Source organism: Amblyomma americanum, chromosome 2 (assembly GCF_052857255.1).
Source record: "Amblyomma americanum isolate KBUSLIRL-KWMA chromosome 2, ASM5285725v1, whole genome shotgun sequence".
In the NCBI taxonomy this organism is placed as follows: Eukaryota; Metazoa; Arthropoda; class Arachnida; order Ixodida; family Ixodidae; genus Amblyomma; species Amblyomma americanum.
This window is the reverse complement of record NC_135498.1, coordinates 28,707,740-28,725,302: the sequence shown is the minus strand read 5'-3', so window position 1 is coordinate 28,725,302 and position 17,563 is coordinate 28,707,740. Positions and strand designations below refer to the sequence as shown.

General features: G+C 49.4%; 1 protein-coding gene and 1 pseudogene across 1 annotated transcript in view; both read right to left on the bottom strand.

Annotated features, from left to right (window-relative positions):
• The window catches only part of f (espin protein forked), a 249,298-nt gene that overhangs the window by 22,499 nt on the left and 209,236 nt on the right, over positions 1 to 17,563 (bottom strand). The window lies entirely within an intron of this gene.
• On the bottom strand, positions 5,988 to 7,042 carry LOC144120859 (ubiquitin-conjugating enzyme E2 Z pseudogene; annotated as a pseudogene).

Genomic DNA, 17,563 nt, shown 5'->3' with positions numbered 1-17,563 from the left:
CAAGCGGGCAAGTTATGGCGCAAACACAAGCACTGCAGCAGGTTATTGCGAAAGGCGTCAATGTCAAGTATGATCAGTCTCACAGGTAAGTTGGAGCACCGAACTAACATCGTTTTTTGATAACACTTCGACAACCAGAAAGCGCACATCACTCATTAGGTGCGCGGTAATGAAGCTGTGGATCATTGTCATACAGTATCGTTTTTTTTTTTACGACAACATATCGCAATACGATATACACCGATTCCACACTTTTGCCATAAGGCCACTCAACAAGGACTCTAGAAACGCAGCCAGCGAGTGAAGACCGCAGAGAATTAGCAACATGCTACCTTTAACAGGCATCACAAAAGGCAGCGATGACGCTATTTCTTAAGACATGAAGTAAAGATGACATGATTTCTAAAGCACGTCATTTCTTAAAAAAGTCACAAACTGTGGCCGAATAGCGACTGACTTGGTATATTACGGAAACGCTTCCACGCGTCGAGTTGAGCGAAGCATGCTTGCACAAAATTCACCTCTTTGCACACCGTACATACATACTACGCAACACCAGCGCGAAGCGCTGTCTCTCTCTCTTCGTTTAGTGACGTACTAAACCCCCTAAGGCGTCCAAGCTGCCATTGTTATATTGAAACAAACATCGCAATCATATTCATCGTCATCCTAAAGCATGTTTCTGAAAAAAAAACGAAGGCGGCATTACTGAACAGCCTTTAAGAGATAGTTCCTGCAACTGCATCAGGGTCGACAGGCTGCATCGTACGTTATTCTGAATATGCAGGGACAAACGTTCGCAAATCAGCAGTGTTTGTATTCCACGTCTTCAAATATGGCGAAGGGGAAAAACATGCATGCATAGAATAAGCCGTCAGCAGGTAAGAACTTGTATCCCCTCCGCAGGAATGTGTACTCACGGTTGCACTCACAGTCCACAACCTCGCACAGTTCACCTGGCTGTGTTGTTCCCATCGCTGCGTTTTCGAGGCGCCTAACGTTTCCTGACCTCGGCCGGTGCCGATGAACACAGGACGGTTGCACTGTGCAGTCGGCTAAGGACATCGCGGAAACAGCTGTGCGACCCAGGACGCGGAGTACGGGCGTTTGATTTTATATTTGTGCTTGATTCGGATGCGACGCCGGATGTGCAGTCGTCGTGTGCAAGTTCATGGAACGCACATGACACCCGTCATTCCCAGAGTAGGACAGTCGGCCAGCTTCTTTCACAACATTTCCGTAACTATCGTGCTTCGGAAATCGGCCTTGGACTCAACTTTAATTCTGGAATCAGTGCAGAAGATCGGATATGTGCTACGTAGAAGACAACGATGAGCGGGCAGTGCCGCGGGACGGAGTGCTCGACCCGCAAATGGAAGTTAAGACGGCGCTCTGCAGTACACAGCGCGACAGTGTGCTGCAGTCCAACAGGAGGCGTGTTCGGCTGCTGCCATGTTTGTTTGTTGTTGTTGTTGTTTTTTTTTTTGGGGGGGGGGGGTGCGTTCTTCAACACACACTCAAAAAGGAGATTGAGATTACGCCCTATACTATAAGATTTTTGCCTGCAGTAGAAAGTTCTAAGGCTACGTGTGATTTTTTTAGTGTTCATGGGACTGCGCGTTCAGCTCACAACGACGGACTTCCAGTGAGGATCCCAATATCGAGACCTGACGCTGCGTGTGGGCTTCGGCCTTTGGCGCTGGAGCTCACACTTTCAGCGTGGAACACGGGAGAGTTTTGCAACCTCCGCCTCAAGGCACTGGACCCTGGACTGCGCCTTCGTCTTCCACGTAACTTAACACGTCGCGAAGCAACGTTGTTATGCCGTTTATGGATCGGTGTTGCTTTTACCAACCACTATGCTTTCCGGATGGGGATGGCCGACTGCCCTGCCTGTGAAAGCTGTGGTTGTGAGGAGACCATCGCTCATCTTCTCTGTGAGTGCACTGCATTTGCGAGTGCAAGACATACACTGTGTTGTGCCCTGGACCGCCTCGATCCTCGCCCATTAACAGAGCAAAAGATCCTCGGTCCGTGGCCACAGCAGTCGACTGCCCTCAAGGCATACAAGGCACTCTTTACCTACTTGAGAGCGACTGGATTGAGTGACAAATTGTGACAGCGTTGTGCGTGTGTGTTATGCCTTTTTTCCCTTCTCTCTTCCTCCTTTTAGTCCCCTAATTCCTCTTCCCCAGTGCAGGGTAGCCAACCGGAACTCCTTTCTGGTTAACATCCCTGCCTTTCCCTCCTCCTCTTTATCTATCTATCTATGGGACTGTTTAGTCTGTGGAAGAGCCGCATGACAGATCACCATGCAGAGTCGCCACGTTCATCGAAGTCTCTGTTCAGAGAGCAGTGTGCTGTGGTGAGGGGGGTATATGTTGGGGAGAATCGACCTCCTGCCTGGCTCCCTTATACCTCGACGCATGCGTGTGTTTGCCGGAATTTTGATGTGCAGGCAAAGTGAGAGCTGGATGCTGGTGTGATTGTGTATGACGGGTTGCCGGGTGCGACCTGGTTAAGCAGGGCTTGAAGCCTGCCAGGGTGGGTGTACTTCCGTACAATAAAGAAAAAAACTGCGTCGATAGCTGATAGTGCTCTCGCGTATCGGCCTCTGAAGCTGATCTGTTCGCGCCGCCGCGGCTAGTGTACTCCCAGTTGTGGATATTAATATCATTTTTCCTTTATTTGTTTTTTCTTTCTGATTTTTCTGCTGCACAAACATCGGAAAGAGACGATTTTGCTAGGCTCTGAACGTCCGGATTTGTGCTTTTGAACTAAAATACCCCGTGTGATGGCACTCCTCGAATCAAGCTGCCCTTAAGACATTGAAACTCATCATTTAGCCTGCAGAATTCAGGGGAGCGTCCGGAATTGAAAATACCCTTTTAAAAATTTCTTTAGACGCTCTATAAACTATCCATACACTTATGTCTATATCGTCTTTAGACTTTCTATACAAACCTAGAGAAGAGTATATGGGCAATACTAATCCTATAGACAGTCTATAGACAATACATAGATTTGTGGCCATACATTTTAGTATACTTTTATCTGTAGGCCATCTATAGACTATGAATAGACAAAAATATCTATAGGACTACAATGGAGTATATAAGAAGTCTACAGACTGTACATAGACCATTTTTATAAGGGTAGTTTTTACTTACGCTGACAAAGTGTACTTTCGCTCAGGTCAGAAGGACACACCCGAATTTGCTAACAACGCACCAGATATAGGCGGCCACAAAGTTGCCCTTAAGAAGCGCTTTTCAAAGTTTAGAGCCAACTAGTGCCACTCGCTTGTTTTTCTCTACCTTGGCGCAATTCCAGATGAACAGATTTCCATAAGGTCCGCTGTTCCCTGCGTCAACCGCAACTGCGATGCGCGGTGCCAGCTGCGCAGCTGTTTCCATCGCCCGGGTGCCGACGCGAGCAGTTGTTGTGCATCCTGTCCTCCGACAACGCAGATCCGGTACACGAGCTCCGAAGCAGGAGTCGGCCCTGTGGTCGCCATTTTCTCGCTGAGGTCGGTAACGGTCCGACAGGCGCCCAAGTTTTATTCCTAGCGCCCAACTCGGGTCTACGCAGCCGCCCTGACTGTCATTCTAGCTGTGCTTTCGAAGACTGGGTGCCGATCAACAGATTACGACGTAAAGCAGCCTCATTAAATGTTTTTACGTGGTGTCGACAAGGAAAAAAAATCGAGGGGACACTTACGCTCCGCCTTCGGGTATGACACGATAGCATAATAATTTAATTCCTTAATTCCCAAACATGAAGAAGGTACTCTACTTTGCATTCATAGATCCCTGGCGGTTAAGCCTGCAATTTCTGACGGGCCCTCATATGTCTACGCTGCGACTCAACACTGCTTTCAGAGTCTGAAATTTACTTCTGGCCCTTTCCTGTTAAACTAAGTCGTTATGTACACAGATACATTTTTTTTGCGTTTTTAAAGCCTTGTGCTTGGAATCGAAACCAACGAAAAGGCATGCTCACCGGAGCCACATATATGAGCTACCACGCGGCGGAACACCTGTGGCTCGGCTGAAGGTCGGCTTAAGGTCAAGCTCCGGCGTACGCTAAACGCGCCGCGGCTAGCCCAGTGAAACTTTCGCTTCAAAAATTGTTCTTAAGATGGACTGTTGTTAGTGCCTATTTAACAAAAGTTCATCTTAAGAACAATTTTTGAAGTGAAGGTTTCTCTGGGGCTAGCCGCGGCGCGTTTCGCGTACGCCGGAGTATGACCTTCAGCCGAGACACAGGCGTTCCGCCGCGCGCTGTCGCCGCCGCCGGGCGCGGTTCGGGTGTCCACCGATATATGTACGGGAACCAGTTACTGCGCCATTTACTTTGCTCAAAACCAATTTTCACAACCAATCTTCAATTTTCTTCGAAAGCAAAAGATAGGGTCATAACTGGCCCCCTGGGACAGTGGACACCTCAGTCGTGCTTTAACCTACGAGGCGGTAGTGATAGATGTGCGCTGCATGCGTTGTTGGCATTCACAACGTTATGCCACGGAGCCCTCCACTACGGCACCTCTTTCTTCCTTTCTTCTCTCGGTCCCTCTTTTATCCCTTCCCTTTCGGCGCGGTTCAGGTGTCCGCCGATATGTGACACAGATTCATTTTGTTGTTGTTGTTAGTGTCTATTTATTAATAAAATAGCAATGGAAGGAAAAGATGTTGCTAGCCGCGGCATCTGCCATCGAAACCTGAAGCACCTGAGCTGCGACTAGCGGTAAGAAAAATTGGCTGTGGTTTATTTAGCTCTGGTTAACCCTAGTTGAATTGCGAAAGCTTCGTTTCCTCGGTACGTCGTCTACTCAGCGTCTCATTCCGACGTTCTGGAGAACTCAAACCGGTCTCTTCCGCAGTTTAAGAGTCACTCCGGGACGTGGCACTTCTAGCCGCATCTTCGCTACGACGCTTCTCGAGTCGTGCGGCGCGTTCTTCTCCCATCTCTTGAACGCGTTGTCTTCATCGCTTCGTTATTTCGTTGTTGTTGCTCTTTCGCGATCTCCATAACGACTAGAATCCACTGAGGCGAAGCGCATATACTCCCCGCGAGGCGACACCTCCTCTCCCTCTACCCCAGCGGAGCACACCTTGTGGAGCGAGCGGCGACGACGGCGGCGCCATCTGTTGGAGTGCGGCTGCGGCGTTGCTAGGCAACGGCGGCTCAAGGTCTTTCGTCGGCCACGGCATACGGCTGAAGTACAGTGGCCACTGTAGCTGAAGTGCGCGACGAGCCGAAATGGCTCGCTGGCTGGCGTATTGTCGCTTTCGCAACAAAAACACGGGAAGACGGAAAGAAAGGGGGAGGATTCATTTCCCCAACAACCAATTTACACAACGTTGTAGCAGAAACGCGGCACTGAAGCTATAGACCGCCGGCGTTCATTGCCGTTGGTTTTGACGTTCTAGACTCCGATGATTTTGAGGAAAGGAGGGCGCATAACTGGCTCCCCGGGACGGTGGACGCCTCAATCGCGCTTTGAGGTATGTGGCGGTGGTGAGAGAGATGTGGGCTGCATGCATTAGCGCTGACAACGCTGTGGCAGACACGCGGCTCTGCAGGAATAGGCCACAGCGTTCATTGAGTCAACCTCTCGCAATCAACCATTAACTAGTGTGCGGAACGCACTCAACGTTACAGACGCCAAGCCGCGTCTACTTGCCCGATACATCACAGCTTTTGCTCTGTAAGCAGGTTCAGCAGTAGTTAAACCGCAGCTTTTTTTTTGCGCTAATTCTGCGCGCATGAATCAGATGGTTCTACGCGTCTTGTCACACAGGGTTCCAGATATAAGCGCTAGCAGCTTGTATCCGCGTAGTAGCCGACTCACACCAAATACATAACGCTCACATATCGATACACCGTACCGAAGGGCTGCTGTGTCACCACAGAATGTTCGCGAATAAGCAGCAGCTCACAGAAAAATGCCCATCTGCAAGCTGCCAGTAAAACCACAACAAAGCGTCGTAAACCTGCTGGTACATTTACTGCTTATGATGAAAAAAAAGAGCAGATCTGTGCCAAAATCGCACCAGGTTTCAAGAATTTCGGAGATATGGCCTGAGTCGACGCGGCGATGTCACGATGGCTTTCACTGGCTTCCTTCGCCAGCGCCTCCTTCGATTTTCTGCATCACCATCTTCTTTAGTATCTCCAATCTCTCCAAAAGCTTTTCGTAGTCGAACAAGCCACGGAACGCGACGTCCATCCTTCTGCCAGACAAGTGGCGATTCTTTTTGGCGATGCCTTCGTACCTGTCGTACGAGTCAGCGAAAGACTTCAAGATATGCTGCCTGAAGGCTTGAGGGCACTGAGGACTGTCGTCAAGACAGGCTTTCACCATATCGCACACAGCCACCCTGATCGTCTCGTGCTGGACGGAGTTCTTGTAGCTGCTCGCCGCCGACACGTAACCCCCGGGGACGGTACCTGGCTCGTTGTACCATGGGTCCTCATTCATCATCGACTGGATGGAGACTAGCACACTCTCCAAGCACTGAGCCGGACTCCAAGCTGGTCCAGGCCATGTCCCGAGTATGCTGAGACAGACCTTACCATTCGCATACAGGTTGGGGTTGAATTCCACCCGGCCTGAGTCCGTGGTCATGATGCGGACGCGTGGTGGACTCATCGGGTAGTCCGGCGGAAATTTCAAAAAGAACTGGAAGAAGCCACCGTCGTATGGGGTGTCAGCGGGCCCCACGACGAGGGCGTGGACTTCGGTGACGTCATCCTCCTCGGGGGCGATCAGCAGACCGGCGGGAGGCTGGGCGAAGAAGTCCGCGATGTCCTTCTTCACCCGGAGTAGACACTGTGGAGACGGTTGCTCGTGTTTGCACTTGAGAGGGTCCCATTGGTCAATAAGCTTGGCCTGCGATGACGACGCAGCCATCTTGCCGACCGATTTCAAGCCTTGCAGGAAAGATTAGTCTCGAAAACACGAGAGCGTTCTTTTTCTTCTTCGTCCTCCTTCTGTTCCTGTTCTCTTCCTCCTTTACCACCGCCTGCTGTGCCTTCATTTCTTTCCTGTCGCGCTAACAGTACAAAACTGAATTTACCCAGGCCTTGACTGCATTAAGCTTGCGTAAAACAAAGCGCAGTTTCAAAGGAACTTTATCGCTCACGTTATGCGTGCATAAGAGAACGTTTAAAAAATAATAAAAAGTATTGGATTAACAAGTAAACAAGCTCCTAGGAGAGAAGGAAGAGGAAAGGTGACAGCTAAACTGCCTGTGTATTGGCCAGCATTGTTTGAGGCCAACCAACCAATGGTAAGTGGCCACGCGCAAATAGCAAGCGGAGGCAGTTCTCCTTTATCCCTTCCTTTACGGCGCGGTTCGGGTGTCCACCACGATATGTGAGACGGTTACTGTGCTTTGCGCGCTCGCCGCGCCATCTGGCATGACGTCACACCGCGCGCTCGCCACCGCCGCCGTTTGGTATGACGTCACACCGCGTTTCTCGTCATTGCGCTCGCCTCCGCTCGCTTCGCCAGCTGCGTCGCATGCCTGATAACATGTCGGAGAATTGAAAAGGAGAGCTCGCGTTCGTTGCAACCGCAGTTGAGGCGGCAGTATGTACGGCGGCAATTCTGATAAACACGTACACACTACGCAATGGGGCTCTACCATAGACCTCGTCTTTGAGAGACAAACACTGGCCTCACAATTCACCGTAGGAACGATCGATACGGCCGCATGCTACTTCTCAGATCATAGAGCCGTCTTCGTAACAATCAAGAAGCAACCAGGAGAAGAAGAAATGCAATGAAGTGTCTGTTTAAAAAGCAATGAGTCGTCTTTAATGCAACAACAACATGGCTAGACAACCAGACTAACCTGGACTTGCAATCAAGATCAACCAAGGCTAACCATGCTATGCCTTAGCTTTCGCCACGTATATCCTGGCATAGCCGAGCTAAGCCACTGCCAATTTTTTAGTATGCGAACCAGCCCCAGGTATTGAATAAAATTTTTGTCAATGTTACCGACGCTACCATTGTTGTCGTTAGAGAGAGGCGCCATGCATACTGGTGACTACAAAGCGCAATAATAACGGAGCAATGCATGCCTGTGATTTGCGAAATAATAGGGGGGCACGACTGCCAATGACCACCAACATATTATGAACCAGTTACGGCTGGTTAGAGACAGGCGAACGAGCAGCCCCATCAGTGTTTCCATTAAGCTGCTGTGTTGAGAAAGTAAGCAGCTCGTAGGTATGCAGCAGAAAAACGAAAGTGCGCAGAGCGAGGACGTGTAGGCCTTCCTTCGAGCCCACGTGACTCTATTTTGCATTATTTAAAGCTTTATAGGTGACATTCCCAGACTACTTGCGGGGCCCAACAGACAACGTCGCCCGCTCTAAACGCCAAGATCGTTAGCACACGCTGAGAAAGCCCGCGTGCCTCCAGTTAGTGTAACCTCCACTCGTCGCAAACTTGCACCGCCGACAAAAGGCTTAACTCCAAACGGCACTGCCCATTCAACCGGCCATGCTCTCGGCACGCGCGACTTTACGCCCATGCCGCTCAAAAGAACGCGAAAAGGCGCCCAAGTCGTGCGCAAGACTCGGGTTTGAATACTGAGCCCACCCGCTGCGGTGGCTCAGTGGTTAGGGCGCTCGACTACTGATCCGGAGTTCCCGGGTTCGAACCCGACCGCGGCGGCTGCGTTTTTATGGAGGAAACACGGTAAGGCTCCCGTGTACTGTGCGATGTCAGTGCACGTTGAAGGTCCCCAGGTGGTCTAAATTATTCCGGAGCCCTCCACTACGGCAGCTCTTTCTTCCTTTCTTCTTTCACTCCCTCCTTTATCCCTTCCCTTACGGCGCGGTTCAGGTGTCCAACGATATATGTGACAGATACTGTGTCATTTCCTTTCTCCCAAAACCAATTATTATTATTATTAATACTGAGCCCAATTTGATCAGAACAGCGGCGGAACAGGTTCTCGTAAGATAACTCCGCAATTAGTCGGAGCCCTTTATTCGCATTTATAAGAGTGAGTAGCGTAAAGACAGAACCCCCGATCGAACACCTTTCGCCGCAAAAGAGAAACAGCGTCTTTATACGCGTTTCCTTTCGGCACTCGGCGCTCACGTATCAGGCATAAAGCCGCCGAAGCCGGTCGGTCGTGCAGTGCACGTCGCAGCAACAGTCAACAAGCCCTCGCCTCCTTCGACTGGGAGTAAATAACAAGGCCCCTGGAACAATTGGAAACGTGTGCGAAGAGGCAGCGCGTCCGTTATTCTTATCCGCATGTGGCCGTGATATAATGACAGCGGGCGCTTAGGGGGCCGGCCGCACAGCCTCCTCTTTCTCTAATATTTATTTTTTTTTGTCTCCCGTCCTCTCTGTTCTCTGGGTTCGCGCATGCCCCGCTTTATGCAACCCTTGCTGTACGCGGCAGCTGCATGCGCTGACTCGGCCGCGGTCGTGACGACCACGGCGTTTTTCTTCGCAGCACCGGCGACGCCGCTGCGTTACTATCCGCCGACCGCGGCTAGACGTATGCGGGGCGGCGGTGCCGGGAGGAATTAGGTCAGACGACATCGTGCGCTCTTGATACTAACGTTTGCATTTGAGAAAGAGTGAAGTTCCTGCAGAGCACGTATCGCTGGAAAGTTCGTAGTGTGTTCGAAAAAAGGTTTGTGTTACAGATATGTGACGGCAGAGGAGAGTTTCAATCGCCAGCTGCATCGTCATCATTATCATTACTATACTTTCTGTCTTGAAAAAACACGATGGAAGCACATTATTACGCGCGCGCGATGAAAATCGCGGAAAACAAGAAACAGTCGCGGTGGCTCAGTGGTTGGGGCGCTCGGCTACTGATCCGGAGTTCCCGGGTTCGAACCCGACCGCGGTGGCCGCATTTCTGTGAAGGCGAAACGCGAAGGCGCCCATGTGCTGTGCGATGTCAGAGCACGTTAAAGATCCCCAGGTGGTCGAAATTATTCCGGAGCCCTCCACTACGGCACCTCTTTCTTCCTTTCTTCTTTCACTCCCTCCTTTATTCTTTCCCTTACGGCGTGGTTCAGGTGTCCGCCGATATTTGAGACAGATACTGCGCCATTTTTGTTTCCTCAAAAACCAATTTTCTGAGCCACCGCGGCGGTAGAGCAAACACGATGGAAGCACATTAATGCGCGCGCGCGATGGAAATCGTGACAAAGCAAGGAACAGTCGCCTGGGAGAATTCGAACGTGAAGGGGATCGAAAATGAGCTCGAATCATATTGGGAGTTCGAATTAAGGGGGTCGCTTTTAATGTACTTAACGTTAACGGTAGCAAAGCTTTAGTATGAATAAAGGGGAAATTCGAATTAAACGAGTTGAATTAACAAGAGTTCATTGCGGTTTTAAAACAGATTTACAGATAGTTCGACGAGCTTTATATGCCTGTTAAACAATTCCACTTGGCATTTGCTTCGCTGTGAATGAGTGTAAATTATGTCATTAAAGTATTTTGTAAGAGTTATTCTATTGGACTCGAAACGCAAAAAAGCGCGCGTACTGGTTTATCCGCGTACGTTAAAGAACTCTAGGCGATCGGAATATTGTAAATTCGATGTCGTCCTCAACAGCGTGTCTCATAGCACGGAATTTTGCGCGTAAGAAATACACCAATTTAAGCAAGCTACTTGGAAAGACGAGACTTACTAAAGTTGAAACGCACTCTAATGATTCATTTCGCTTGAAATTCTCACTTCCGTTCTAGCTAGCAAACTATTACGCGGAGAATTATCGATTGTTTTTTTTTTTCAGTCATGTCCAAAGCGGGCCTTCTAGCCGTTCAGTTTCTGTTGTCAAAATGTTGAAAACAAAAAGGCCGCAGCCTCTGCACAACTCTGTATACGCAAGCAAGGTAAACAAGTGTTACACTGCCCTGGTGCGGAAAACTTTGGCTGGTTCATGTAAGCCACACGCGAACATTTGAGTTACTCCCGTAATCGTTGCGCTCCAGTGAACTTTACCGCATGTTTTTGCGTTCTTTCGTGTGAATGTTATTATCCTGACCTAGGTGCAAGCTATATAGATGAAACGATCTGCCCCACCACTGTAATCTTGTTGAAAGAGACATTCTCACTTTCAATCGCGAAAAAGAGCGGTCAAACAATGAGCGAATCCAACACTTGGTGACTTCCAATCACAGAGTTGGAGCACTTCTGGAGCAACGCTTCCTGCTCTTTTCGGAGCAACTGTATTCCAAACGCAGATCTGAGGCACGGATCGAGTCTTCCAATCGTAGACAGGGAGCGGTTGCCGAGCCGAGATTGCTCCGAGGAGCAGTCGGGACTGCTCCGCCGAAATCGGCGGATCCGACCGGAAGTTTGCGTGACGTTCTTATGCAGCGGCGATAGCGGCGCCCTACATGTTCTGGCCAGAGCAAGTGTACTCCAATCGCAATTTCAGGACGCGCGCTCTGCGCCGGATTCAGGCGCTCTGTCACAGAGCGTGCAGACCGCTCCGGGCCTGCGATTGGAATCCAACCAACACTGTCCGCACAATGAGCGCAAGCTCGGTATATTAGTTTACCTTTTTTTTTTATTAAGTGGCACCTCTTAGACCGCATATGCATTTTTTTTTTCGGACAGTTCCGATTCGGCAACCACCGGGCTGTTTCCTCCGGGTGCAGAAAATTGGTCATTGCGGTGAACACATCGCAAAGGAAAACGAGCTACGGGCACACGTCAAAGAAACAAGTACAGTTGAACCTGACTATAACGAAGTTGGGGAGAACCGGCGATTACTTCATTATAGCCGTAACTTCGTTATAAACCGTGTGGGCCGATCTTCCAAGGGGAATCGTCCTTCCTTCGTCATACCCATTATTTCGTTATAACGAGGTTCGACTGCATCGGTGTTACGAGACCCCAAAGAGGTCCTGTCCTAAAATCGGGCGCTCCGCAAAACATCTTTAAACAACTTTTCAATAGTCCGATCAGGTTTCCCTGTATCTTCAAGCTCGAGTGCTTGTCCTTAAGAGAAACAACTCGAGGATCCGCATCCACACGAGCTCTATACAATGATCTCAACTGTCACAACACATAGCTGCATACCTGCCTCGTCTGTTTGAAGGCCGTATAATAGGTCCTACTATGTCTATAGCTCTTATACAAGAGGCGGTCAAGAACAATGCCCGCTAACACGAGTCCGCCACCCCTTTAACAAGGTACAAACAAAGGCGACGTATGTGACAGCCGTGCACTGTACAGCCACACGCGCGGGACAGGGTTACGCCGAGCGCATTTCGAGCCCACGTCTTCTCTCGATATAGTTAGATGCGTACGCGAGGTCGGCCGAACGCCGCTGGCAGGCAGTTGAATGATCTGATGTGTTGCACTACCCGTCGCGACTTCCCTGTCGAGGCAGCGAACGCGAGAACAACGACCGAAGCCTGCCGCGGGTGCGACGCGTGGAACACGCATAGCTCTCTATGTTTGCCTACCCCGTTCAGAAACAATGCAGCCGGCTCGTGTGAAGAACGCGTGCCACGCGGCCGTTGACGTGCCAAGGCTCCCTCGCTCTCAAAGCGTGCGCCGGAGCGAGCCTTCGTGAAGCGCGCAGCCTTGGCGTGTCTCTTACCCCGTACTGCGCAGAGGGGGCGTGGGTGCAGTTAAAGGGACCCTGAAATCATTTCAATGAGCATATTCTAGTGCAACAGATATGTAGAGGTGGTCTTTGCGGGGATTAGAGTTGAATACGAAACCTCTGCGGGCACCCTAGAGCTTAATTTAAAAAAATCGCTGCTTTCAATAGCTCCCAACCGATTAGAGCGACACCTCACCCCCACGTACCTCCCCCCGCCCCCCCCCCCCACCCTCCCCTGACGTCTCTGGGTGGCTAATGCAAGCAGCGTTTTTAAAAATTATTTCTAAATTATAGGGTCCACGCAGAGTTTTCAAATTTGACTCGAATACCCGCAAAGACCACATCTACAGATATGTTGCACTAGAATACGCCCATTGAAATCATTTCAGGGTCGCTTTAAGGTTCGTAGCCCTGGTCTGGTACTCCCTGTGCGCATGTCCCAAGCCTTTTCCGAAAGGCTTGAGAAGGGTGCAGTGGTTTATTAAGCGGCGTGAAATACTTTCGCCTAACATTCTCGGCAAACTCAGGCGAACGTCGCCCTGGAACCGAGCAGAAGCCGACTAAAGCCGAAACTTGGGCTCGCAGTAGATGTCATTCTTAACAAGGGAACAATGGATGGGCATAACCGACACACCCTGTGATCACCAGGAGTCAACCGATAGCCCAAGAAATAAAAATGTATAATCAACGTGTTCTGAGAGACAGCTTGGTAAACATTACTGACTTGAAAGATAAAACAATCATTAACACTACCACTTGCATAACTCAAAATGCGCTTTAAACGGTGCTGATTAGTGGCTGTCATATAGGAAGATGTGGAATTCAGTGGAGAACGTTGAAGAGACGCATGAACAGACTTTCTCCTTCTCAGCGATAAATACTCTCAAGTACAGGCTCCATGTTATGATAAAAACTGCATTCAGTGTGGGTTTTTGACCTGCCTATGAAACCACTTCCGTCAAATGTGCTGCAATCGGCACGTTTCGGGCTCTATACGGCTGTGCCTGTTTGGTGCTGACCAATCAGTTTTGTTGTAGCACGCGAATGTCTGCTTTCTATATTTTGTTACATCCGGCTGATATCTGCGGGTGTCGTAAAAAAAGAGAGAGGGTCCATCAAGCGCTTGTGCTTGAAGAGAAAGACGTCCGCGGATCATATCGACAACTGTAGAAATTGTAAGCAGCCTTGAACATTTACATGCAAATAACAGCTGCCCACGGATCCACCCCTCGCGGCGTTGAGCCAACAACCTAAGCAAGCAAATATTTGTGATGAAAGCTTAATTATGTGCACAGAAACGATGTTTTATGTCCACCCGCTGGCAAAATTTTGCGGAACGCCGCTTTTGCGAAAAATTATAGATGTCTTTGGCGCAAGATCCTGGGTTGAGACTTATTGGCGAGACCGTAATTCACGCATTTGGAATTAAGCCGTGCCTCTGCCCTGCTTTTGACGTGGTGCGGGAGCGAGCACTTCAGACCCTGGGCGGGCACCGACCTGGCACCTTGCAGGAATGGGTCGATCCACCATTACACATCGGATCATCGGACGCACTCCGGCTCTGGCGGGCTTTTCTCCTATACTTCAAGGAAGAAGAAGGGCCTGGCCGTTTCTTCGCAGAGCCGACCACAGGACCACCCCACTTCGAAGAAGTGGAGACCGGCCCTCCTCCCCCTCCCCCACCTCCACCCCCATGAAGCCCCTCATTTCTGCCGCAAGGCTAGGCCTATTTTATGCAGAAATAAAGACGTATAAAAAAATTAAGCCGCATACGTCGATTCTGGGCTGCATGCGATGACTGGGATGGAATTAAAATTTTAGCTAATATTGCCTTTTGTGAGCTTTTTACTACGGCTGCATATATAATAAATGAGAATGCAACGACACTGCCTTTGACATTCAACTCCAGTAACTTCGAGCAAACGGGATTTCAGCGACTCGCGTGAGGCTTTCTTTCGTTAGGTTATATCTCGTACGATAGAACCTCTTGTCAAACAAAACAGCTGGCACCATCACTTTGTCTTGATAGAATTTCTTTTTTTTTTCTTACATTCTTTCTCGGCAGGGACAAGTGCCGTTGAAATAGGGGTGTAATGTATTCCTGCCTGATCTTAACTGCCTTAAGTTCAAAGAAAACAAAACACGCATTTCGGGCGATAAGACATTCACCCGGAGATAGTTATTTCAGTACGTATTCCTAACACGCCCACGACACTGGAATTAAGGATCGGGATGATTAAACAAAGATGACTTTCCGAGAATATATCTTCGGGACCCATCATGAAATGAATTGGAGACGGCGGGTCTAGTCAGGAATATAAATAGCGAAAACAATGACAGCAGCTCGCTACACTTTTCCGGTGTCGTCGCGTACACGACCCTGATCTCTGAACTCTCTCAACAAGCAGATACCCCAAGATGGCAACACCAGCTTATGAGAAAGGCGGGCACGCCTGCTGTCCGCGAGGATGACCCTGACGGGTCAGAGGCCGATGCCTATAATGGCGGAGGTTGAAATGACCTCGAGCGACGCATAGCGTCATATAATCGCCTGATTGCCCGAGTGTTGTACCCCGTTATAGCCGCGGCGTCTGCCATGCACGTTATATATAAACGTTTCAAGCAATGTTATGCAGCATCCGACAATGGCCATCGCGGAAGCAATCGCGGACCAAGCTTGTTCGAGTTCGTGATGATGACTACGTGATGGAACGCCATGCCCGAGTTGCTGCTTACGATGGCGCCGACTGTCGAGGAACGAAGTGAGGCTGTAATTGGAGCTACAGGGATAATCTTACTGTCTTCGTTCCTTGCTCAAGCATAATACGATTGGCACGAGAGGGCAAGTCCAGTGATACTGAGTACACAGCTATGGCACGTAAAGCCAATAATAATAATAATAATTGGTCTTGGGGGAAAGGAAATAGCGCAGTACCTGTCTCATATAATGTTGGACACCTGAACCGCGCCATAAGGAAAGGGATAAATGAGAGAGTGAAAGAAGAAAGAAGTGCCGTAGTGGAGGGCTCCGGATTAATTTCCACCACCTGGGGATCTTTAACGTGCACTGACATCGCACAGCACACGGGCGCCTTAGCGTTTTGCCTCCATAAAAACGCAGCCGCCAAGGTCGGGTTCGAACCCGGGAACTCCGGATCAGTAGCCGAGCGCCCTAACCACTGAGCCACCGCGGCGGGTTAAGGCCAATACAGATGCACGTTCAGAGCTGCGCTCGTGAGATGGTCAAGTTTGAACGCGAAGATGCAGTGAGAGAGCTTAGAGTGTTACAATGTCGCTTAGACGCGCAACGACAGATTTCTAGGCCCATGTACAAAAAAAAAAAAAGATGTGCATGATGCCGGCTATTAAACCGAAGGGTCATGGTTTAGGCAAGTAACTTGAACAGCGCGTAACTCTTATCACGGTTGAGGCTCTCTGTGAGTAAGGCCATTGATCCTTTTTTTTCGAAGTAATGTATTAAATCATACAAAGCATTATTAGAAAATGAAGAATAAGAACTCAAGGGAGAAATCAACAACCCAGCTGTACAAGGAGTGCCAGTTCGATGACAAGGCGGATAGGTCAAGAAAACTTGTCCTTGCAGAGAATTAATCGTTCGTGAATGCAAGCGCCGTAGCAAGGTTTTTTTTTTTTTTTAGCCGGCGAGAAGCAATCGGAGGAAAAAGATAATTGAAATTCAGCGCAGGAAAAAAAATGCGGGCTGAACAAGCGCGCAGGACGTGATGTATCGTCGAAGTTGTACATAATCGACTGCCTTGCGCAGACTTCAGCGAAGTGCCTGTATGGTGCACACTGGATCACATCGGCACGAGGCGGTTCCATCAGCGGCGTCTAAAAGCGTTGTTGGAGTTGCGTTTCCCGACTGCTTCTTTGTTCAATAAAAAGAGAAGATGTCAAGTGAAACGCAGAGCAATAAGAACTTCGTGTGTGGAAAAAAAAAGGAAAAGCAACGCCAGCTGCGCTGTGGCTGAGCGGAGAACAGCTGAGAAATTTCAATACTGAGTGCAAAGTTAACAAAGGGTAGAGACGCACGTCTGAGGCAGTTGCTTGAGCAAGCATACAAAATCGAACAAACAGGAGAAAACTTTAGCATTGAGGCCTTACTAAAGCATAACGGAGTGCCTGCAGTGCCAGTAACTATTATTCTAACCTTATGCTATATATGCGCTCACTTCAGTGATTCTGATGCTTGGTACTAACAGCCCCATGCCCGAGAGCTCCTCTGTCACGTGAGATGGTCGTCACCCGGAGCTCGCCTATTGGGTACTTTACGTAAACAAAATAGATCAAAGAAAGCGGATTTTATAGGCAGTAACTACAAAATTAGTGCACAGTTCTTGATCGCAGAGCCCACTTATCGACCGGGACTGAAAAATTAATATGCGACTGCATGTAATGCTTGACAACGTACTTTTACTTTTTTTTTTCTAGAAGAAAAAAAAATGTGGCAAGGAGCATGGTATTAATGATGCATCTCATACAGTATGCTGTTGAGTATTTAAGCTGTGAAGTAGATCTCAGGTATTTCCTTGAGGAGCGCTTCAACTGACCGTGCGTTGATTTTCACCATATTATGCTGCCACAACGCGACGCAGATTTATAGTTTCTTTGCTTCCCCGCCGCGGTGGCTCAGTGGTTAGGGCGCTCGACTACTGATCCGGAGTTCCCGGGTTCGAACCCGACCGCGGCGGCTGCGTTTTTATGGAGGAAAAACGCTAAGGCGCCCGTGTGCTGTGCGATGTCAGTGCACGTTAAAGGTCCCCAGGTGGTCGAAGTTATTCCGGAGCCCTCCACTACGGCACCTCTTCCTTCCTTTCTGCTTTCACTCCCTCCTTTATCCCTTCCCTTACGGCGCGGTTCAGGTGTCCAACGATATATGAGACAGATACTGCGCCATTTCCTTTCCCCCCCAAAACAAATTATT